We start from the raw sequence: 24,389 nt of genomic DNA, 5'->3' as shown, positions 1-24,389 counted from the left end.
TTAATGTGCTATTCCTATTTGCATACAAGGGATGGCAATTTGCACACTGACTGGTTTGCAAATAGTAACGCAATTTGTGATGTTTCATATGTACCAGTTTGCACTGCAAACTGTACAGTTGCAAAGTGTTAAAAAAGATCGACCTAATGAATATTATTGAGCACGTTCCAGTTTGGGAATGGGTTAATGGCTGTAAATGGAGGGTTCAGACCTTTAAATGACAGAAGACCACTGGGGCTGCATTTGCATTCCCAAAGAGGATTTTTTTCCCCAAAGTAGTCCATGTCCATTTAAGAGGCTTAAAAACACTTGGGAAACATCAGGGGAAGCAGACACTGGCACCCTGGATCACTGATTGTTCTCCCTGAGGCTGCCACCATGATTCAGAGTGAGTTACCACCCCAGCTCTGAGGTGAGAAACTAAATATGGGTTTGAGAGGAAAGTAGTAGTCATAAACCATTTAGAAATGATTTGCTGAATCACAAATATGAGGATGATGCCAAATCAAGGCACCATCTATTTTCGATTCAGAAACGCTCACAAAAACACTTTTACTACTCCGAAACAATTTTCTGACTTGTAAAAGTCGTCTTGTATGTAAAGAAAAGCCCTATTGTGATTGCGAGTTCTATGGTTTTATCACGTTTGTGATTGCACAGGCTTTACAAATCATGCCCTTTGTTAATACAATGATTTTATAAATTAGCAAATCTCTCCAAAAATTCTGAAGAGAACAAAAATGTGGGCTTAATTTAGAGCTTGGCAGACCGATGCTCCTACCAAACATTACAAGTGCATTAAAGTCTATGGCACTTGAAAAACAGCAGACGGAATATGCCTCACATTTTGAAGGAGTATCCAATACACCAAATCAGAATCAAACTTGAGGGCCTGATTTAGACCTCGGAGGATAGAATATTCCATCAGAATCATCCACTGTATTACGAACTCAGGATATAATGGGATCATAATACGGTGGGGAGGATATCTGTCACATTTGTGAAGGAGTACTCCCCTCCATCAAGATCTGAATCAGGGTCTGATTTTAAAGTTGGTGGACGGGTAACTCCGTCACAAGGGGAGAGGAATCTTATTCATGTTTGCTTGTAAACATCTGAAAAATGAAGGTGATATAAAGGCATGAGTTAGTTATTGGCCCTTAATGACTATTTTACTTGAGCCTTAGAAAAGAATCTACGTCGTACACCAAACAAACAAATATTTACGGTAGGAACATCTATTTATTTCTTAGTAACCATTGCATTCATCAAGGACAAAAAAACTTGATTAGAGTGCTATTACATTTAAACGATTTAAGAATAAAATTAAATTACAGATTTTACAATAACTTTACTATTCGGTAAACACATTAGGAAATGGGAAAAATAATAATATTGTTGAATGATTTTATAAATATTGACGTATAATCATAACTGTTAGCTGAATGAGTGGTTTATATATCTGTACATGTTTGCTGATACTAGGCAGCAACAATGGGCGTTCGCAGGGGAAGGCAAGGCGGGAGTTTGCACCCCATCAGATTTAGGTACAGCCTGTTGTGCAGGGTCACAGTGCAGCTAACTCTACGGCCACTAAAGTTACGCTGCCTCATGACCCCTCCCCCACAGAAATAATTATTGCGGATGCCCATGCCAGCTTCAAAGGTAAAGCAAAATGTCAGCCACTCATAAGATTACCGTTTTCATGGGTGATAAGATATATCATTTTAGAGAAATAATACTAGAAACAGTAGTCTCCAATTACACAGCATGGCATAGTATTGATATAATAAAAAATGAGAACAAAAGTAATTCATATTTGCAGAAAAAACAGCATAGCTGAAAAAACATGAAAGGAAGTCAAGAATGATATGTGAAATAATCCTGGAAACATAGACGTGTGCCATGCAGTTACATGAAAATGAGGGCTGACAAGGTCTGAAATTAGACATGTGTGAATCCTTGTTTGCGTGGCAGTCAAAACCAAAGTGTGCAGTTGTTCACAAAACAAACATAGAGAAAGGTCTGCATAGGTATGTTTATGATGGTTTGCATGAGTGTTGAATGCTACGGATAGAATGCTAGAATGCTGGATTGTTAGTGTCAATAGATGTCTCCTTATGAAATTAATTTTCTTGAATGACAGAAATAGTCTGAAATTCAGAAATAAATGGGAAAAACGATACTGTGAACAAAAATTAAATATTGAACCTGGAACAATGGTTGCTCTACAATTGAAAACGTAAATTATGTTTTTTGAAGGATAGATAGATAGATAGATAGATAGATAGATAGATAGATAGATAGATAGATAGATAAGGTGCAAGGATGATACATTTTATACATACTTATCTGGTCATTTTTCAATTGGTTATTGGTTGTTTCAACGTAGGTCCCATTAGACACACAACATAAATCTAACAATAAAGCCAAAACAAACTACTGAAGCTGCCGTGGGTTTTCTTTTGAAAATATTGTCTTACGTTTTTTAAACCATTTCACATATTTATAAGCTCTCCTTACCAACAAACCTGTTTCCTACCCCATAGAACCGTACTTGCCCATTAACAGAAGGATTTTTTAAATAAAAAATAAAAAAAATGCACAGCAAACCAGGATCTGCAACCCACTGGCTTTTTAAAAAAATGGTCAGTTATGCATGCACTAGCGACAATTTTTGGCTGCTTTTGTAATAAAGGTTAATAAAACTTTTCAAAGATGGCTAACAGTACATGTATATGTGCACACACACTCAGGGCCACCACTAGGCATGGGTGTGTGGCCAGCTGCTCAGAGCCCTGCACTCAGCCCACCAACATGGGGCCCTGCATCAGTGGGACACAGGAAAAACACTGCACACCTGTGCTCTCCTGAACCTTGCCCATCCAATTAAAGGAAAAGAGTCTCAATGCAATGTACCTGCGTGGGGGGCGGAGGGGGCGGGTGGGCTCAACTGGGCCTCACAGCCATTGTATAGTGAGGATTAGGAGGGCAGGGCCTGCTATTGTCCCAGTTGCAAGGAAACACATTCTGCAGGTTTGTCCTATACAGAAGTACCATGGGATGCCCATTGTCCTGCAGGTTTGACCTTCTCAGCCTACAAACAACTCTCACTCATATGAGCTGTTAAGAGGTGCGTGCAGGTGGCACAGAGAGGGAGACCTGGGCTGTAGCTTAGAAGGATTATAAATAAAGCTGCTTCAGCAGCAAGGCCGTATTGAGATGCTAAAAGTCCTGAATTGTAATCTTTTATTCAATCTGGTGGGGCCTCACACATTCCTTTTTTGCCCAGGGCCCCCATAATTCTAAACTGTCCCTGCACACACCATCTGATATCGTTGAAAGTTTTTGTAAAAATATTTGTAAAAATATTTACAAAAATCCTCGTTGATGGTCTTCCCTATGTGCACTGGGATGTCAGACATTTGGCATGGGTTGAAAGCCCATTCTAAAACATTGTGATCCCAAGCTGTGCTTGCATAGGATGCAATACACTACAGGTAGTGGTGAGGGCCCCATATCAGTACACAAGGTAAAAAAAGAAAAAAAAAAAGCCAACAATGGTCCAGAAGTCTCTGGCAATGAAAGAAACTACTTTCTCTCTGTTTTACGACGTTTTGCTTTGAGGCAAATAACTTCTCTTACCAAAAAAGGAACCAATGGCTAAAGTGGGCTGACTTATTGCTCATATTGATTCATATGGTGGGAGGAAGCAAAATGTGAGTGAGCCACATAGGAACAGGCAAATAGTCGAAGAGAGTTACCTGAAAGCCCCTACATGAAAAAATAAATGTAACCTGTCATGCACAGTTTTCTCATCAATAATTTGATTGCAAATGTTTCAGTGATGTTATCAATGATGTAATAGAAAATGAAATTTGTGGGGTAATTAGCAATGCATGGCAATGACACAAGTTACAGTTACCTCAGGGCACGAGCTATAGTTACTTGAGAGAACTGGTGATTTTCAGTGGTTTTGCACAATCAAAATATTATGCTGAATTTCTCAACTTACTATAACATTACTTTATCCTTTTTTTCAGTGAAATTCAAGTTTTTTTAAATTTAAAGTAATATGTTATTTCCATATATAAAGCCAACTCCACACCTAACATGGCCAGGTCCTTTCTCCAACCACCTGCAGGCAACCAACCCCATGCTAAGTGCAGCCTTTAGCTGTGTGTGATGTAGGTTTGGCCACAACCCCTTTCCCGAACCCACTTTGGGCCTTGGACACACAAAGCAAAAGATATTTCCAAAGGAGAGGTAGCGAGTGGCTTCCATTGTGAGCCGTAAGGAGCCCTAGAGAACCCAACACCTGGGACTTTAAAGGGGAGGGAGTGCATGGTACACCTTCTCGAGCCAATAGTACTCCATCCCCTGGGGAAGTTACTTAAACATAGAGGAGAGGCACACAACCCTCCGTCTCAGGGCCTTAATAGATCCGAGAAGTCCATCATCCAGAGGTGCCGATTTCCATTAAAAGGGTGGGGGCTCCACATGCCTTAATAGTTCCTAGTGACCCCATCCACTGGGTGAGAGCAGGCATGCCTTCCCTGCCAGTGCTCTTGCAGGCAGGGAACATGTTTTCTCCCACTCAACTGGCGATTTAAAAATGTTCCCAGCGGGTGGAAGCAAATTAATGTTTCCCTGGCCACACTGATGTGGGCACAGAAACTATTATGGCTGGGGGTGGGCTTCTCTGGACACAATCTGTGAGCCTGCACTTGGGAATGGGATACCCAGGGTCTTTTAAGGCTCATGGAGGGGGAACACATGGCTCCCTTCCCTTCTTTTTATAGTATTTAGCCTGGGTGATAGAGTCCCTAGGGACCAATAAGGCTCTGGGAGAGGGACTTTGCAGATCCCCTTACCTTTTATAATAGATTTTGGCACCGGGTTATTGGTTCACCGGGGCCTAATAAGACTCAGCCCACTCATCTCATACTATATATTGGCCCTAGGGGCCTCACAGAGGCTTGGTGAGGTGGGCCATGCCTCCCTCCCCAAATGAAATATATTGCACTGTTCCTCGGGCCCTGGTCCACCCTTAGTATTTTTCCCTAAAGAGTAGCACATGATCCCATGCTTTAAAAAAAAAAAAAGATTGCAGGTGATTTGCAGATCCCTTGCAAATATTCTGCAAAACTAAAATAATTTTTTGGGCCTCAGGCAAGGCTCCTCTTGGACCCCACCTCCAGGCCTAGGGGCTCAGGGTATCCCTACCCTGCTCCTTATGTCTTTTTGTTCAACTTTTTTGTTATTGCTTGGGACTGAGTCCTAAGATGGATGCTGCCACATCATTGTTGATATGGTTGCAGTCAATCAGATTTCAGCCTCAGATATTTGGGTCCATGGATCACCCAAGTTGTGATTTATACAAAGATTGTGAGAAATAATTGCTCAAAAACTGCTGAATGGATTTAAACCAAATCACAAAAACACTCTTTCTGTATGAAGATCTACATTTCTGGCAAATTTTTGTAAATCCGTTCAGTGGTTTGGCTGTAGCAATATTTGAAGTCCCTATGGGAAAGTGCATGGGGAAAACATATTTCGATTTGGGTCTCCCCCCTTAACATATCACCTAGCAATTTGCCATGCACAAACTAGTCAAAGAGTACCACTTTTTTGGAAGGTTTTGTGGGATTCATCTAATGCAGTGGTCTCTAAACTTTTAAATGCTGTGCCACCCCCAGTTAAAAAATACAAATCATTGGGTCCCCCTCTGAATTTTTCCCAATTATTTTATAAAGATGGCAAGGTTTAAATATGTCTTGACATATATAAGCATTGCAGTTAAGTAATGTTACCTTTTTATTAGTGCAGTAACATGTTTCTCCTCAAAACGAAACACTGTTATCTGTGTAATGCTTCTTTTGGCCAGAGCCTGGCGCCCCCCGGGATCACTTGAGGCCCCCCTAAGCGCCCCCCCCCCAGTTTGAAGACCCCTGATCTAATGGCAGTGAAGATATTAGCAACACAAAAAGGCATTTCCTATGATCCTACTTATAATTACCCAGTTTTCAGTACATGCTGCCCTCCTAGAAGTTTGCACATTTGCCATTTACATGTCTTGATTATAAATCTTCTGTTATATAATGTAGCTAACTGAATCTGTGAATTCACTCATTGTTATTATATCCGGTCACTTACTATTTTCTTCAAACATCCAGAATGTACTACCTGTTTTGTTAACCATGTGTTCGTGGTGTAATTTAAAAATTCCTTCTTCCTCTCCCAAAATGGAATGTGTAGTATTTTTCTAACTTAACTTTCATTGACTTAAAGTTTGAGCACTAGTCCTCATTTATGAGCTTTCTTTTTGATACAACAATTCTTGATTCGTTGCTCACTTCTCTAACTATGTAATATGTTTGTTTTAAAATCTAATATTTTAACAAGTGTCTTTAAATCTATACACTTACACATGCACAGTAAAAAAAATATGTAAATGATGGATTATGTTTTGCACTATTTTTTAACAGTAGAATACCTGGATCTGTATTGGTGGCATGTTTTCTTACAGCTAGGCGAATAGGGATCATTTGCGCAGAGTTAAAGTTTTTGATTGTAGACATAAAAGGCCTGATTTAAAACTCATCAGATAGTTACTCTTTCACAACAGTGGCGGATATACCATCTGCCCAAATCTTAATCCCATTTTATCCTATAGGATTTAGATTTCAGCGCATGGGATATCAGCCAGCTTTGTGATGGAGTAACCCATCCATCGAGTTCTAAATCAGGCCCAAAGTCTATGCAGGTGAAGCTTTTTCCAGGAATGTATAGGAATTTTCATAATGAAGAGCAGAATAATGTTTCATGATTACAAACAAAACATTTTATTGATTTGTTTTAACATTGTTTGTATTAATTATGACATAAATTATGCTTGATTAATGACTAATCTTTGTCAACCATTTATTCTTCTGGTGTATTTATGGATCTATAATAAAAGTACAGTTACTTTAAAATGGAAAATTGTAATGAGGAAGCAATATATTGTATGTTAACTTTTTATTTCGTATAACATTGTATTTGTTTCACTAACCTTCCTCCTTGGTTAGTAATTGTCTGAAGTATCTGAAGTATCTCAAATATCTGAACTGTTTAACTTTAATTTACATATATATATATATACATTTACTTTGAAAATAAAGGAGACATTTAAAGAGGACAGAGGAGAATCAGATAAGAAAAGGCCATAGCCCCTGCTCGCCTGGCAAAGGACCATCCATCCAATGTAAAGATCCCTGCCACGTTATATAAAATGAAGCAAAATTAAAAGAGTTCAAAGGTTACAGGAAAAGAAGCAATATCAAACTCTTTGAATGCCAAATGATGTTGGCTCTAAAACTAATGGAGAATCACAGGTAATGAAAAATATCAGAAGTAAAATTAAATGTTAATGAGCGCTTTATGATAATGCCCAAAAATTGGAAACATGCCAAATGTACAAAAATAATTGGTAAACATGAAAAATATTGGTACACATCATTGAAAAACTAATTATATAGCAAGACAGTCAAAATATTTTGAGTCACTCTTTAGACTGTGGCAGATGAATGTAGAAGCCTTCTAGCACCCAAAGTACCACCTCCAGCCTCTCAAATATTAACTTGGAAGTCGGAAATGTGTGTGCATGTTATTAATCAGGTGGCAGTGTACCTAGCCCTACCTCCATTGATGGCCTGCCAAACACTCACCTCATAAGAATTGTCCGGCAGTACATGCAGTCTGATTTTCATACTGCCTATAAAGCAGGGACAATGACAGTTGATTAGTAATGGTAACCATGGGTACCAGCCTGGTAACATCCCTGGCATTAGACTCCCTGTGGCTCAGGGAATTTCTGAGGGTTCCCTAAACAACATTAATAAATCAATGGTTTCCATCATTTCATACCGTAATCCACTAAGGTTACCTCTTTGAAGTGTGTAAGGAACCCTGAACAAACAAAGTCTCAAAGGGATTCAACTTTTTCAGTGGTTCAGGTAACTCTACGCATTATTATATTGTGATGTGCCCTGTGGGTCTTTGGGAATTCCAGGCAATACAAGAAGAAAGCCAAGGAGCTGTAAGGGTATATCTGAAAAGCAGTGCTGAAATACAGAACAGGGACATCAGAATGACAGAGCTTATACTGCTGTTCAGTTTGCCATCCTTTGATCAAAGCCTAGGCGCATCTGTGATTGGCCGGTGGCCATTGTGGGTGAAATGTGGAAAGGTGACAGAATTAGGCGTTGGCAAAGGCAATGGCTCAGTTGAGGTAGAAAGTAGGTCTTAATTGTCTTAGAAAAATGTTACACGGTTTCAAACAACCCATGCCACAGACATTTGAGTCACAGACATTTGATTGTAGTTTGAATAATGGTTGTGGTTTAATATGTTATAGATTTTTTCATGGTTTTTAGAACTCTCGAAAATAGTCTCTGTGCTTAAACTGATTGCTGCTTCACATTTCAGTTGCCCAACGTGTGAGGCCTCACTCAATTAAAGCAAACTCAATAAGTGAAAAGCTCTGTTCTAGAGGAACCTGTAGTGCACATCTGTGCACATCTCTTTAGATCAAATGTGTGCAATTCCACAATCAAGTGTAGACATTTGGTGAGAGCTTCAAGAATGAACAGGTAATTTCTGCTGACATGTTTTGAAACAGACTGCGAGCCTGACATTTATTCAACATCATAGTTTAAGTTAGAGCATCTTAGCTAAGGATTTACACATGCAGCAAAAACTATTTTTATTTTGGCAATTTTATTGACTTCTTCATAACTGGCCTCCAGTTACTCTACCTTCATGTTACGCATGATGTTTATGTGTTCCTTCATTGGAAATGTTCATAGTCCACTCCATGACTCTAGCAATTCAGTTGTCTGGGACTCTCTCCCAAGTCAGAGCTTTCTGGATCAAAACATACCCAGCTTGCTAAAAGCTTCCAACAATTGACACAATATGAAATATTACTGGATACCAGGATAAGGAGGCTGACAGCCCTGGTTTATTCCATTTTCAATGAAAAAATGTCATTGGATAAAACACCTTATCCATTATTTGGTGGACAGGGTCTCTCATCTGCCAAATTGCTGTTCCACTCACCCTGTTGCGATTAGGCAGTACCACCATATTATCCCCTCTGCAGCCTCTAACAGTGATCTGGCTTATCAGATACTGTTCCAACAATCAATACAATTCAGACCATGTGTTTAGAGTGTATGTTCCTGTAGGAGGCTGGCCTGGCTTATAGTGGGTACCTTGTGGTACTTACACCTTGTGCCAGTTCCAGTTATCTCTTATTAATAGAATAGAGGTGTTTCTAGCAGCTTAGGCTGATAGAGGTAGCTATGGCAAAGCAGCTTAGGCTGAACTAGGAGACATGCAAATATCCTACTATACCACTTATATCATATAGCACAATATCATAAGAAGACACAATGCTCAGAGTTACTAAAACTAAAGGTACTTTATTTTAGTGACAATATGCCAAAAGTATCTCAGAGGATACCCTGACTTAGGAGGTAAGTAATATACACAAATTATATGTACATAAACCCAAAACAGGTAAGTAACAGTAAGAAAAGTAGTGCAAACAATGTAGAATCACAATAGAATACAATAGGTAGGAATAGGCCTGGGGGCAACACAAACCATATACTCCAAAAGTGGAATGCGAATCATGAATGTACCCCAAGCCTATGGTAGGTTGTAGAGGGTTGCTGGGACTGTGAGAAAAAAGTAAGGGTGTCCAAAATACCCCACCCCAAGACCCTGAAAAGTAGGAGTAAAGTTACCCTACTACCCCAGAAAGACAGTATAGTCAACATAAGGGATTCTGCTAGAACCACAACCACCAGCAAAACACTGAAGATGGATTCCTGGACCTGAGGACCTGTAAAGGAAGGGGACCAAGTCCAAGAGTCACACATGTGTCCAGGGGGGGCAGGAGCCCACTAAACCACAGATGAAGGTAAAAAAGGGCTCCTTCTGGGTGGAAGAAGCCAAAGATTCTGCAACAACGGAAGGTGCCAGAAACTTCTCCTTTGGTCAGAAGATGTCCCACGGTGTGCTGGAAGATGCAGAGGTGTTCCCATGCAGAAATACCACAAACAAGCCTTGCTAGCTGCAAGAGTTGCGGTTGAGGATTTTGGGTGCTGCCGGGGACCAGGAAGGACCAGGATGTCACCCCTTGGAGGAGGAGACAGAGGGGGTGCTCAGCAACTCGGAGAGCCCCAGCAGAAGCAGGCAGCACCCGCAGAAGTACCGGAACAGGCACTTAGAAGATCTGAGGACAGCGGTCGATTCAGAGTCACAAAGGAGGGTCCCACGACGTTGGAGTCTAACTCAGTGAGTTGGACAATGCAGGACGGAGTGCTGGGGACCCAGGCTAGGCTGTGCACAAAGGAAAAGTGCACAGAAGCCGGAGTAGCTGCATATCACGCAGTACACAGGATTACTGTCTGGCGTTGGGAGGCAAGGACTTACCTCCACCAAATTTGGACAGAAGGTCCACTGGACTGTGGGAGACACTTGGACCCAGCTCCTGTGTTCCAGGGACCATGTTCATCAGGATGAGAGGGGACACAGAGGACCGGTGATGCAGATGTTTGGTGCCTGCGTTGGCAAGGGGAAGATTCCGTCGACCCACTGGAGATTTTTTCTTGGCTTCCAGTGCAGGGTGAAGGCAGACAGCCCTCAGAACATGCACCACCAGGAAACAATCGATAAAGCCAGCAGGATGAGGTGCTACAATGTTGCTGGTAATCTTCTTGCTACTTTGTTGTGGTCTTGCAGGCGTCCTGAAGCAGTCAGCGGTCGATCCTTGGCAGAAGTTGAAGAGGGGAGTGCAGAGGAACTCTGGTGAGCTCTTGCATTCATTATCTGAGGAATAGCCCAGAGGAGAGACCCTAAATAGCCCCAAAAGGAGGATTGGCTACTGAGAGAGGTAAGAACCTATCAGGAGGGGTCTCTGATGTCACCTGCTGGCACTGGCCACTCAGAGCTGTCCATTGTGCCCCAACACCTATGTATCCAAGATGGCAGAGGTCTGGGACACACTGGAGGAGCTCTGGGCACCTCCCCTGGGAGGTGCTGGTCAGGGGAGTGGTCACTCCCCTTTCCTTTGTCCAGTTTCGTGCCATATCAGGGCTGAGGGATCCCTGATCCGGTGTAGACTGGCTTATGCAGAGATGGGCACCATCTGTGCCCATCAAAGCATTTCCAGAGGCTGGGGGAGGCTACTCCTCCCTAGCCCTTTACACCTATTTCCAAAGGGAGAGGGTGTAACATCCTCTCTCAGAGGAAATCCTTTGTTTTGTCTTTCTGGGACCAGGCTGGCCAGGCCCCAGGGGGGCAGAAACCTGTCTGAGGGGTTGGCAGCAGCAGCAGCTGCAGTGGAGACCCCGGAAAGGCTGTTTGGCAGTACCCGGGTTCTGTGCTAGAGACCCGGGGATGCATGGAATTGTCACCCCAATACCAGAATGGTATTGGGGTGACAATTCCATGATCCTAGGCATGTTACATGGCCATGTTCGGAGTTACCATTGTGATGCTACATATAGGTAGTGACCTATATGTAGTGCACTCGTGTAATGGTGTCCCCGCACTCACAAAGTCCAGGGAATTTGCCCTGAACAATGTGGGGGCACCTTGGCTTGTGCCAGGGTGCCCACACACTAAGTAACTTGGCACCTAACCTTCATCAAGTGAGGGTTAGACATATAGGTGACTTATAAGTTACTTATGAGCAGTGAAAATGGCTGTGAAATAACGTGGACGTTATTTCACTCAGGCTGCAGTGGCAGTCCTGTGTAAGAATTGTCTGAGCTCCCTATGGGTGACAAAAGAAATGCTGCAGCCCATAGGGATCTCCTGGAACCCCAATACCCTGGGTACCTAGGTACCATATACAATGGAATTATAAGGGTGTTCCAGTGTGCCAATGAGAACTGGTGAAAATGGTCACTATCCTATAGAATTGGTAAAGTTAGTCACTAGCCTGCAGTGACAATTGTAATAGCAGAGAGAGCATAAACACTGAGGTTCTGGTTAGCAGAGCCTCAGTGATACAGTTAGGCACCACACAGGGAACACACAGGGCATACGTTATGAGCACTGGGGTCCTGCCCGGCAGGATCCCAGTGACACATAGGCAAAAACAAACATACATACAGTGAAAATGGGGGTAACATGCCAGGCAAGATGGTACTTTCCTACACAATCCCCCCCAAACGAAGGACAATAGGCTAACCTTGCCCAGATGAGTCTTCATTGTCTAGGTGGAAATATATGGAGAGACCATCTGCATTGGAGTGGGTACTCCCAGGTCTATGTTCCACTGTAGGGATATGGACCTCCTCAACAATTCAGGGTTTTCACCTTTCATTTGTTTTAGCCAAAGTAGAGGTTTGTGGTCTGTCTGAACAATAAAGTGAGTACCAAACAGGTATGATCTCAACTTTTTCAGTGCCCACACCACAGCAAAGGCCTCCCTCTCTATGGCAGACCAACGCTTTTCTCTAGTGGTCAAACTGCTGCTGATAACAGCAACAGGTTGATCCTGGCCCTCAGTATTCAGATGTTATAGCACAGACCCAACCCCTAATTCGGAAGCATCAGTTTGTACTATGAACTTTTTGGAGTAACAAGGGCTTTTTAGGACAGGTGCAGAGCACATGGCCTCTTTGAGCTCCTCAAAAGCTTTTGACAGCTCAGCTAGCTGTCCACAATACCTTCTTAGGCATCTTCTTGCTAGTGAGATCATTAAGAGGGGCTGCTATGGAGCCATAATCCTTGATGAATCTCCTATAGTTCCCTGTGAGGCCAAAAAAGGCTCTCACCTGGGTTTGAGCTGTAGGGGGAGCCAACTCCAAGATAGTCTGGATCTTCCCCTGTAGTGGTGCAATCTGTTCTCCACATACCAGGTGGCCCAGATAAACCACTTTCCCCTGCCCTATCTAGCACTTTGAGGCCTTGATAGTGAGGCCTGCCTTTTGCATGGCCTCCAAAACTTTCCATAGGTGGACCAGGTGATCATCTCAGGATGAGCTAAAGACAGCAATATCATCTAGATATGCTGCACTAAAAGCTTCTAACCCTAGCAGGACTGTGTTCACCAACCTTTGAAAAGTGGCAGGTGCATTTTTCAGACCAAAGGGCATTACTGTGAATTGGTATTGCCTTCCAATGGTTGAAAATGCAGTCTTGGCTTTAGCATCTTCTGATAACCTAATCTGCCAGAACCCTGCAGTTAGATCAAAAGTGCTTAGATACTTGGAAGAAGCCAGTGTATCTCTGAGCTCATCTGCCCTGGGTATAGGGTGAGCATCTGTCTTGGTTACTTGGTTGAGCCCTCTATAATCCACACAAAACCTCATCTCTCTCTTTTGATCTTTGGTATGAGGTTTTGGGACAAGTACAACTGGGCTAGCCCAGGGACTTTCTGAAGGCTCAATCACCCCTAAGTCCAACGTTTTCTGTACCTCTTGTTTAATGCAGTCCCTGACATGGTCAGGCTGCCTATACATTTTACTTTTGACAGGCAGGCTGTCTCCAGTATCAATTGTATGTTCACACAAGGAAGTTGTACCTGGTACAAGTGAAAAGAGTTCAGAAAACTGATTTAGGAGATTGACACAGTTGTCTTTCTGTTCAGCAGTAAGACAATCTGCTAAGACCACTCCCTCCACTAAGCCATCAGCTTCAGTGGTGGGGGTCACTCTCTTCTTCCTATCCCTCATCTGTTGCCATGAGCAGGGTGAGATCAGCCCTGTCATAGTAGGGTTTCAGGCGGTTGACATGAATCACCCTAAGGGGACTCCTGGCAGTACCAATGTCTACCAAATAGGTAACCTCACCCTTCTTTTCAACAATTAGATGGGGTCCACTCCATTTGTCCTGGAGTGCTCTTGGGGCCACAGGCTCCAATACCCACACCTTCTGTCCTGGGAGGTACTGAGTCAGGACAGCCTTCTGGTCATGCCATTGCTTTTGCAGCGCCTGGCTGGCCTGAAGGTTTTTACTGGCCTTTTTCATAAACTCAGCCATTCTGGATCTTAGGCCAAGTGCATAGTCCACTATGTCCTGTTTAGGAGATTTTAAAGGTTGTTCCCAACCCTCCTTTACAAGAGCTAGAGGACCTCTTACAGAGTGTCCAAAGAGGAGTTCAAAGGGGCTGAAGCCCACTCCTTTTTGGAGTACCTCCCTGTAAGTAAAAAGGAGGCAAGGTAACAGGACATCCCATCTCCTTCGGAGTTTTTCAGGGAGTCCCATTATCATACCTTTGAGAGTTTTATTAAACCTCTCAACTAGACATTTGTTAGTGGATGGTAAGGGGTGGTGAACTTGTGGGTTACACCACACTCCTTCCACATTGCTTTGAGGTATGTAGACATGAAGTTAATACCTCTGTCTGATACCACTTCCTTAGGGAAACCCACCCTGGAAAAGATTCCCATGAGGGCCTTTGCCACTGCAGGAACTGTAGAGGTCCTTAAGGGGATGGCTTCAGGATACCTAGTGGCATGGTCCATTACAACTAAGATAAATCTACTGCCTGAAGCTGTTGGAGGGTCAAGGGGGCCAACTATGTCAACCCCTACCCTTTTAAAGGGCACCACAACCACTGGAAGTGGAATTAAGGGGGCATTTGGAGTGCCACCAGTCTTGCCATTGGCTTTGCAGGTCACACCAGAGCGACAAAACTCTTTAGTGTCCTCTGACATATGAGGCCAGTGAAACAAGGGGACAAGTCTTTCCCAAATTTTCGTCTGGCCCAAATGTCGAGCCAAAGGAATGTCATGTGCCAGGGTAAGAAGAAACTCTCTGTACTGCAAGGGAATGACCAATCTCCTGGCAGCTCCAGGTTTAGGGTCCCTTGGCTCTGTGTACAAGAGGTTATCTTCCCAATACACCCTATGGCTATCACTGACATCGCCATTCTGCTGTTTGACAGCTTGCTGTCTTAAACCCTCTAATGTGGGACAGGTTTGCTGTGCCACACTCAGCTCTTCCCTGGCAGGCCCCCCTGCACCCAAAAGCTCAGTAGTGTCTGCTGCCAGCTCCTCTGGTGTAGGTTCTGCACAGGCAGAGGATTCCTCTTCCTCAAAAGGGAAATCATCTGTAGAGGGAGGGATAGTGGGCAGGGATTTACCATTTCTACCCCTAGCTTTTGGGAGCACTTGGTCCATTGTTCCAGGATCCAAGTTTCCCTGTCCTTTTTGCTTTTTGGCCTGAGCCCTTGTCAAAGCAAAAATATGCCCAGGAATTCCCAGCATTGCTGCATGAGCCTCCAACTCCACTTCTGCCCAAGCTGATGTTTCCAAATCATTGCCCAGTAAGCAATCTACAGGTAATTCAGTGGCTACCACAACTTTCTTTGGACCAGTAACCCCCCCCCCCAGTGGAGATTCACAACAGCCATGGGGTGGCTAAGAGTGTTGTGATGAGCATCAGTCACTTGGTTCTGCTGACCAAGTAGGTGTTGATCAGGGTGGACCAGTTTTTCTACCACCATAGTTACACCGGCTCCTGTGTCCCTGTAGGCCTCAACCTCAGCAACATTGATTAGGGGTAGTTGCTTGAACTTATCCATATTAAGGGGACAAGCAACCAAGGTGGCAAAGTCAATGCCACCACCAGAGACTAAAACAGCCTCTGTGGTCTCCCTAACAAGACCAACCCCAACTACATTGCCAATAGTGAGCCCAGCTACATCCTTGGATTGGCTATTAGTAGTAGATTTCCCACCAGCACTGCTATTACTAGGGGCACTAGAGGTTGCAGTTGGGGTTGTGGTGGTGGGAGATTTGGTGTTTTTCTTTGGACAAGTGGAATCACTTTCCCAATGGCCATTTATTTACATAAATAACACCAAGGCATATTCTGATTGAAGAAGATTTGGACCCACCACCCCCATAGGATTTTGATGGGCCTGATGAGACTCAGAATGTTTACTTTTGTCGCCACCATTGTCAGAAGACTTACCATCCTTCGTCTTGCTATCCTTGTCACCCCCTGTATGAACTTTTCTGTTCACTCTTGTTCTGACCCATTTGTCTGCCTTCTTTCTCAATACTTGGGGAGAGGTCAGATCTGAGTCTACTTGGTAGGTTCTGCACAGGGAGAGGGTCACAATTGTTAAGAATACGCTCTCTCAGGATCAGATTGTACAGGCTTTCATAGTCAGATACTTTACTGCCATGTAACCAACCCTCCAAGGCCTTCACCGAACAGTCAACAAAGTCTGTCCAGTCTTGAGAGGACTCTTTTCTGGTGTCTCTGAACTTAATCCTGTATTGTTCAGTTGTTAAGCCAAATCCATCCAAGAGTGCATCCTTCAAAATTTTGTAATTATTGGCATTACTTTCTCTGACAGTAAGGAGCCTATCCCTACCCTTTCCAGTGCAAGATAGCCACAATATAGCAGCCCACTGCCTTTGAGTGAACAACTGTACCATACAGGCCCTCTCAAGTGCAGCAAACCACTTGGTAATGTCATCCCCCTCCTTGTAAGGGGGGACTATCAGATGCCTGGAATCTTGCTCTCTAACAGGATTGCTATCAGAAATACTGCTGCTACCACCATGGGGAACTAACCCCATTCTCTGTCTTTCCCTCTCTATATCTAGGGATTCCCTGTCTAAGGCCAGCTGCTTCTGTTTAAGCTTCAGTCTGGTCTCTTCCAACCTCAGCTTTCTGAGTTCCCTTTCCATTATGCTCAGGGTGGGAGGCTTGGGAATGATTGGATACAGAGGAAATGTGGGAATTGGCAGAGAGAGACCTGTCCCTAACTGTCTGGACTCTAGTAAGCTGGCCTTTAGGAGTGAAATATGCCCTACTAATGTGTGAACCTCTCCCACTACCAGTGTCACTAGGTGGCCTGCTAGATATCAGGTCTTTGTAAGAACCCTCCCCAGCATCTTCAGGGAACTCCTCTGAGTCTGACTGGGAAGCCTCCCCTCCTACCTCTTTCTCCTGAGATGGGCCAGACTGGTTCTGGTCATTTTCTATTATTAGAGGCCTGTATTGAAATACTGTTTGTGGTAAATATCCACCCCACATGAGGATTAGACCCACACACATAGAAACTCACATATACACTCCTTCTCTCAAAACACACACAAACCTCTCACGTCTCTCTCCTGCTGCAGTGACAGTCCATTAGCGTTATGTAAAAAAGGCAGCAGCAGCCCTCAACGGGTTACATAACACCAATGGACTGTCAAAAGGCTGTTTCCTCATTGGGCCTATGGACTGCCATCCTTGGGGTGGATCAAAGGAGATACAGTCATCTAAACTGAATGTTCATGGGCCCGCCGACAGCAACTGGCACAAATGAACCACTACCTACAGCAGATAATGTTGTTGATTTAAAGTTAATGGACAGACTGTAGATATTCCTCAGCCATATGTTGTTAACATTTACACATATCAAGGGCTCTATCATTGGACATGAGCCCTCTCTCACTCGCATTGGTTGGTCATTAGTTTACGCTCAACAAGATGTTTGTACGATTTTTTGTACTTTCAAAAGCATGGCACTTCCCCCAGTCTCCCATGCTCCCTTGCACAGGAACACAACCCTGACATTACTCAATCCAAAACATTGTTACGCCGAGTCTCCAGAGCAAGGGGGTGCTAGAAGTTTTTGGGAAATTTAAAGAGCAGCTACAAGGGAAATGTAATCTTTTGCTACCAGTCTTGCAGTCACAGGCATCATCAATAAGCTGTTTGGAAACATACCACTGCCATACATTTTTATAATCTATACATTTCTATACGGTGGTGACAGAAATCTCTCACTTCAATTGGATGGCTTCAAGATCATGCTGAACAAGACAATTGTCAGAAATTCAACATTTTGTTTCCTAAAACATGGTAGTTTTCCTCAGTCTAAATAGCATAAGACTATATCTCTCCCAAGGCTTGATGCAAATCTGTGTTCTTTAAGTTTTTCTGAATGTGGGGGTTGTAATTGGTTTGGACAGGAATCCAGTCACTAAATACCAGGTAATGTTTGGATGCAGGAAGTGCATAGGAGATGTCTCCAGTATTAGGGCTCAGGTCATTTGGCACACAGCACAATATGCCAGTCCCAAGCATTTCCGTAAACTAGAGATGAATGAGAATCCACTGTGATGTAGATTGTATGAATCCAAATGTGTCCTTGCCCCCAGAATCATCTGCAAGTGTCAATGTATGGATAAAAATACCACAAAGATTGCCTTTTGTGTGATAGAAAACTCCATAACTTCAGGCAAATGTCAAAAGTCCCACTATCAATATTGCCACACTTTTTCCAATAAAATCAGTTTCACACTGATGTGCGTATTGTATGTGGCAAGACTAGGCAAAGATTCTGACCATGTGAAGACCATAGTGACACTAAATTTACTTCTCATCGTCACATATGTTCCTTGTTTTCTCCTCTCACTTACTACAGGCTCACCCACATATGTGAGTTACACTTTTCATCATTAGAACAGCGGGAATACTGTGTGGTGGAATTTTGATATCTGTTTCTGTTCCAGATGCTGTCTTTATTTGTACTTAATCTAAGAAAAAATCCAAACGACAGCTGGGCTTTTCACTGGGGCACAGGCATGTGTATGTACTCTTTAAGAAGGAACGGCACAACTTTTTGATTTCTTCTTAGGCTAAAAAATATCACAACAAGCACCTAGGCTTCTTGCTGGGTTGCAGACATATGTGTGCCAGCAGGGAGACGGATGCTGTTAGGATTTTGTTTTAGAGATTAAGAAAATATCCAAACTTATTCCAGCTCATCACTGGAGCACAGCATATTGTGTCCACATCCCAGCAAAATTCCAGTGACTCAGTGAATTTTTGCTTAGGATAACAATAAATCCAAGCACCATCTGCACCTACCTATGGCACAGAACTGTGTATCTGTTCCCAAGGAAGGAGTAAAGCACTGTTGCATTTGTTTGGGTAGAGAAAATCCAAAAAGGTTTTTGTTCTTGCTTGGGCACAGACACACAGCTCCTTCCTCTCCTAGTGATTATCTTGGATAAAGAAGCATAGTGAGACAATACAGCTGTGGAAACTTGAACCAGGAAGTAGGGACTGAAAGAGGACTGCCTCCTCTCCTTTCCAAACCTTACATTCTTCTTTCTGCTGCTGGAGCATTGTGGGGTTTGGTGGGAAAAACTGGACTGCTCCTCCTGCAATTTCTCCCTTTAACCAAAATATAAAAGTGGCTGAGATGGTGGGAATGGTCGGGGAAGAGCAGAGGCAGTAATAGCTGTCTTAACTCCTCCTGTAGGCCTAGTAACTAGCTTTGTTCTTAAATGAGCATGGGATGTGCGACGGATGGCATTTGTGATTTCACAACTTTACTAGTAAGTTGGCACAAATGAACATGCAGCCACCTCATTCAGGAGATAGCCATTTCCAAGAAAGGAATGATGACCCACAAATTCCTGCCCTCTCATCCATTACCTGGGGGGTATTCTTCCAGGTAATTTAGAGATGCCTGAGTTTTCTGAATACCGTCTGTTTTTTAGTTTCTTTTCCTACTAGAAAATATTTCCCATTGGACAAATTATTTCATTGGTTTCAGGGATGACTTCATACGTCACTATGATGAACAGTGACGTGTGGAAGTTTCTTTTGATTTCAGTCCAAATTTCTAGAGGGTTCATTTTGAGCCTGCAAGAATTGATCACAGACAACATGCAGGGTGATTGTTGGTTTATCCATTGATAGAACTGGTAAAGATTTTCTTGGACCTAGACAAAATTGTTTTGCAATCAGAGATCCCTCCACCTCCTTAATAATCTCTCCTGCATCTATAATTTAACATGAGATTATAATTACAAAGAGTGTTAGAACTAGTACAATGTATTCATGTTCTAAGACAGACCAACAGTCGGAACTTTTTGAGCTTCCTGAACTGTTTTCCTTCATAAAGGTTCACATGTGAACCTTCATGTGAGTGCAGATCTTAGCGTCAAAGGAATTTCGGTCCAGAATATACTCTTACTTGTTATTGCTGAGTGAATCTCCCAAGTCCCTGGTTTATTAATATTTCCATTTTATTGTAGAGTTCTTCAGTAGGGTTGCTTTGAGTTTTTTTCTATAGTGCTCTGGGTTACAGATATTTCTTTGCATTCCTAACATGACGTCTAGTTTGTCCTGGAAGACTATGCAGTTGCCTTATACACATTGTCAGATTCTCTTTTGATATTTCAATAGCCAAGAGGTTTTTGTAACCAAGTTATGTACAGAAGAAATCTTAGCCATTAGCAAGTGCATTAAAAAGTATTGCCTAGCTGTTATATTTGTAATTAGCAGACATATTCTACTTGCAAGATTCTTTGTATTAACTGGTGTTTAAGGCATACAGTTTTTGCACTGAAAGTGATTTAGACCAACAGTCATGACGGTTTCCTCCTTTTTCTTACTGTCAGTTGTCCAGGAGAGTTCGCTGGGGTACTTTAAAAAAGCCAGAATAACCATAAGATGTGTCTGCATTGTTTTAGATATTTCAGTTTCATTGAAGATGGCAGAAGTTCTATCAGAAAGCAGGTTGATAGTGGTGACATACATTCAATGTCAGTTTCAGTAACAACCATATTCATTGCTCATAGTTTACATGTCAAACTTAAAATATTATTGACAGCTATACAGTCCACCTATGAATTAGGAAACACATGTAGGAGTGTGTAAAATCAAAACTACTAACTTGATATTTACTGGGATTTCATAAAACGTTTCTTGTTTTTTCAACAATGCATGTTACTGTTGCATGTCACTGATACAGTGACTGTAGCTACTGTGCATGAATCTTTAACAAATCATGCCTATCAGCATTTCAACCACCTAGGGTACATGGCTTATCCTCAAGACAACAATAAAAGAAAGACATTCAGGAAACATTCAAGATCTTTTCCCACCCCTGGGTGGGAACAGTTAATTGGTGTGCATGACCTTTCTAGGTGCAGGCATGGGGGAGAGAGGAAACAACAACTCTGTTCCACTATTCCCTAAGAGTCGTGTGGCTCCCCTCTTTAGTCCTTGTGTGCCTGGGGAGATCAGGGGCTTCGTGGGATGGATAATTAAATAGCTCAGCATTGCTAATTTTGAGTCAGCTCTGAAGGAGATAGTTTCAAAGGGAGCAAATTAAATGGTGGGTAGGTTGCATGGCACACAAACACTCCTAACCACCATGCTTTAATTCTTTCTTTTGACAAATTTCAGGCCTTGGCCCTGATGGGGTTCAGGAAACTTCATGAAGCAGATTGCTATGTGCATCCAGCCCTGGTAAGTATCTCCAATTTATGTCTCTGTTTTCTCTGCTGATTCGGATCATTTTTATTTCCTTCTGCTCTTGGTGATGAATGATTTCCAGCTTCCTGGCCTTCAAATCTATGTATCTTTATAGGAGCCTGCTCTTGCTGCACTTCAGTGGACTTTTCCTGTACCCAGTGCCTGATGTTCTCCTTAACATGCAGTAAACCTCTAGTGACACTCTGCAGCTGTTATGAGAGAATATCCTCCATGGCTGCACTCATTAAGTCCCATGGCCTCCTTATCTAACTTGTAAGAGGGATAGCACCTCTGGCCTGAAGAGGTGATTCCACAAAGTCCCCTCCTAGCTACATCCAGGGTACCTCCATCTTCTCTCTCTGTCTCTCCCTCTCTCCCTCTCTTCTGTGCAGAGATTTTTAAAAAAGGGCAGGAAGATCTAGAAGGTAGGCACCTCTATCTAATCCTGGGACGACATATCATTATTCCTCCCCTGTCACAACCATCCACCGGAGCATCTTGGGACATCCTGCAATGGTGACTTGAAGTTTTCTGCTGAAAGACCTATTTGAGAGTCGGAGACATGCCCCTAAAGCCACAGATGCCTGTTTCATTACCTCTAAAACCTCAAAGCAAAACACTTCCTGTGATAGGCTACAGAGGTTTGACCTTTTTTCCAACTCACTCCTTGGAAACAGCCTTCCAAGATCAGGAACAGAGTGATGATTAATTGTCACATGCACATTCCAACCCCATCCCAAGAATAGGTCCAAGGACTGGCACATGGCTTTATTGTTTGGGGAGGCTTTTTTATCCTACTGATGGTCAGCAAAGTAATTAACTTGACCCAGCAGGATGAACAAAGGCCTGGCATCTAATTAGAAGCAGAGTCAGAAAAATATGGCAACTTCTCAAGTGCCAGAAGGAGTGCAGGTATGACAAAAGTGAGTTTGGATCTTCAATCAAGGTCGTTTATCGCCACATGGCCAGTCCATTAGGGTAATCTCTATGCTTCACTAAGCCAAAATTACAGTTTAATACACTCACAATTTCAGCCTATGCCAGGTCAGTACCAATCCCTGAAGGATACCTTCTTTGACAGGTGTAGGAAGAAATATCACTGGATTTCCAGCTATCCATCTGCACAGGAAGTGACATCACTGATTTCCTGCCAAAACCATCTTTAAAAGAAGAAACCATGGAAGTGGACTTCATTTCTCTATTTTCTATCTCCACAGGGAGGGATATCACTGCATTTCCCATCATCCATCTGCACAGGAAATTACAACACTTTCTACCTTCTCCCAACTACAATGAACTCTTCATGGTGCCATATCCTGGGGCATCACCAAAAAGGACAGATACAGAAAAAGGCATGGCCTGTTTGAAAGTGTTTGTGCCAGTTAGGGTCTTGAGCCAGAAACCCTGTTCGAGTGAAACTTACAAGATATAATCATGTAACTCCTCCAGCACCCTACAATGGCAATCTCTACAATGAATCCCAAATGTAGATGACCCAGACACAAAGACCCAAACGCATATACATCCCTCAACGACCACACAGCCATAAGCTACAAAAAATGTGTTCTAAATCATGTCCATTGATGCAGTTCTGCAGCACTCCAAGCACCAGGGATTGCAGAGACCATCATCTATCACAAACATCGATGCCATGGTTATCACTGATACAAAGAGATGGACAGAATGCTGAACAAATCAAACATTCACCCTAAGTTACAGATCTGGGTTAAAGTAACTTATTTCTTTGCTCACCACACCACTCCAGTTTGAACCCAGTCATATGCAAATGTGCTTTGACTCTGCTCCCAATGGGAACAGTCCAGCCAAAACTGCTAGGCTAGGTCTGCCGTGGACCAGAAATAAGCATCCTGGCACCAGTTTTGTGGTATCACCCTTCATTAGCCAGGTTAGATTGAATCTGGTGGCATAGCAATTAAGGGACCTACGTCTGGGCATACCCTTCTCCACTTAGGTAACTGATGCAAAAAAGTAGATGATGAGCAGAATGCTGAAAACTATAAACACTCACTCTAAGTCTCAGATCTGGGTTAAATCCATTGTTTGTGTTGCTCCCCACACCATACCAGTTTGAACCTAGCCATATGCAAATAAGTCTGGACCCTCCTTACCATTGGAGCAGTCCAGCCCAAACTGCCAGGCTAAAACCTCCTTGGACTAGAAACAATCATCCTGGGAACAATTGTAGAGTATCACCCCACATCAGGCAGGCTAGCTTGAATCCAGTGGCATTGTTGATGAATTCTCAGATCTCCTCACCACCTCATCCAACTTCCATACATACACCACGTCAACCTCCCAGACATCACAATCTTAAAACAAAAAACCTTCAACCTTATCAATCGTACTCAATGTGGTACAGCATGTTACATAACCAACACACTCAAAAGGCCACATTCTCAATCTTGTCTTCTCAACATCACCAATAAGCCAATGCACCCAACCAATGTATGTGGACTGAATTGACCACTTTACTATCCCTATCTACCTCCCCAGTGTACTGCCAACAAACCATGGTCAGCACAAATGAAAAGACTAAGGCCCTGATTTAGACCTTGATGGAAGGAATACTCTGTCACAAACATGACAGCTATCCCATCCACCATAATACAAACCATTTATATCGTATGGATGTCGCAATACAGTGGACAGGATATCTGTAATATTGTGATGAAATGTTCCATCCGCAGAGATCTAAATCAGACCCCAAGTCTTCAGATCCCTCAGAGAATTCTCCATAGATAACCAAATGCTTGAACTCATCTCTCATCCTATTAACTCCACAACTGACACCAACACCCTTCTAGAGAATTTAAACAATATTTTGAAAAACTATGTGAATATCCATGCCCTAATTATACTACACAACTGCATGCAAAAGCCTTTAGCACACCAGTATTTTAAAGACCCTCCTAACAATAAAGAGTTAATCTACAGACAGGAAAGAATACAAGAAAAACAGAACTACTGAGGACCTCTTGAAACTGGAGTCTGTCCTTCGAACATGCAGACAGCTCATCATGTCAGCCAAAGCAAAATACTATATCATCATTAAAGCCACCAACAGATGCAGAACAGTG

At 42.8% G+C, this 24,389-nt stretch overlaps 1 protein-coding gene across 1 annotated transcript in view; it reads right to left on the bottom strand.

Moving 5' to 3' along the window:
* The window catches only part of CSMD1 (CUB and Sushi multiple domains 1), a 5,088,256-nt gene that overhangs the window by 92,291 nt on the left and 4,971,576 nt on the right, over nt 1–24,389 (bottom strand). The window lies entirely within an intron of this gene.

This window comes from Pleurodeles waltl, chromosome 5 (assembly GCF_031143425.1).
Source record: "Pleurodeles waltl isolate 20211129_DDA chromosome 5, aPleWal1.hap1.20221129, whole genome shotgun sequence".
NCBI lineage: Eukaryota > Metazoa > Chordata > Amphibia > Caudata > Salamandridae > Pleurodeles > Pleurodeles waltl.
The sequence above is the reverse complement of the archived record's forward strand: the minus strand, read 5'-3'. Positions and strand labels throughout refer to the sequence as shown.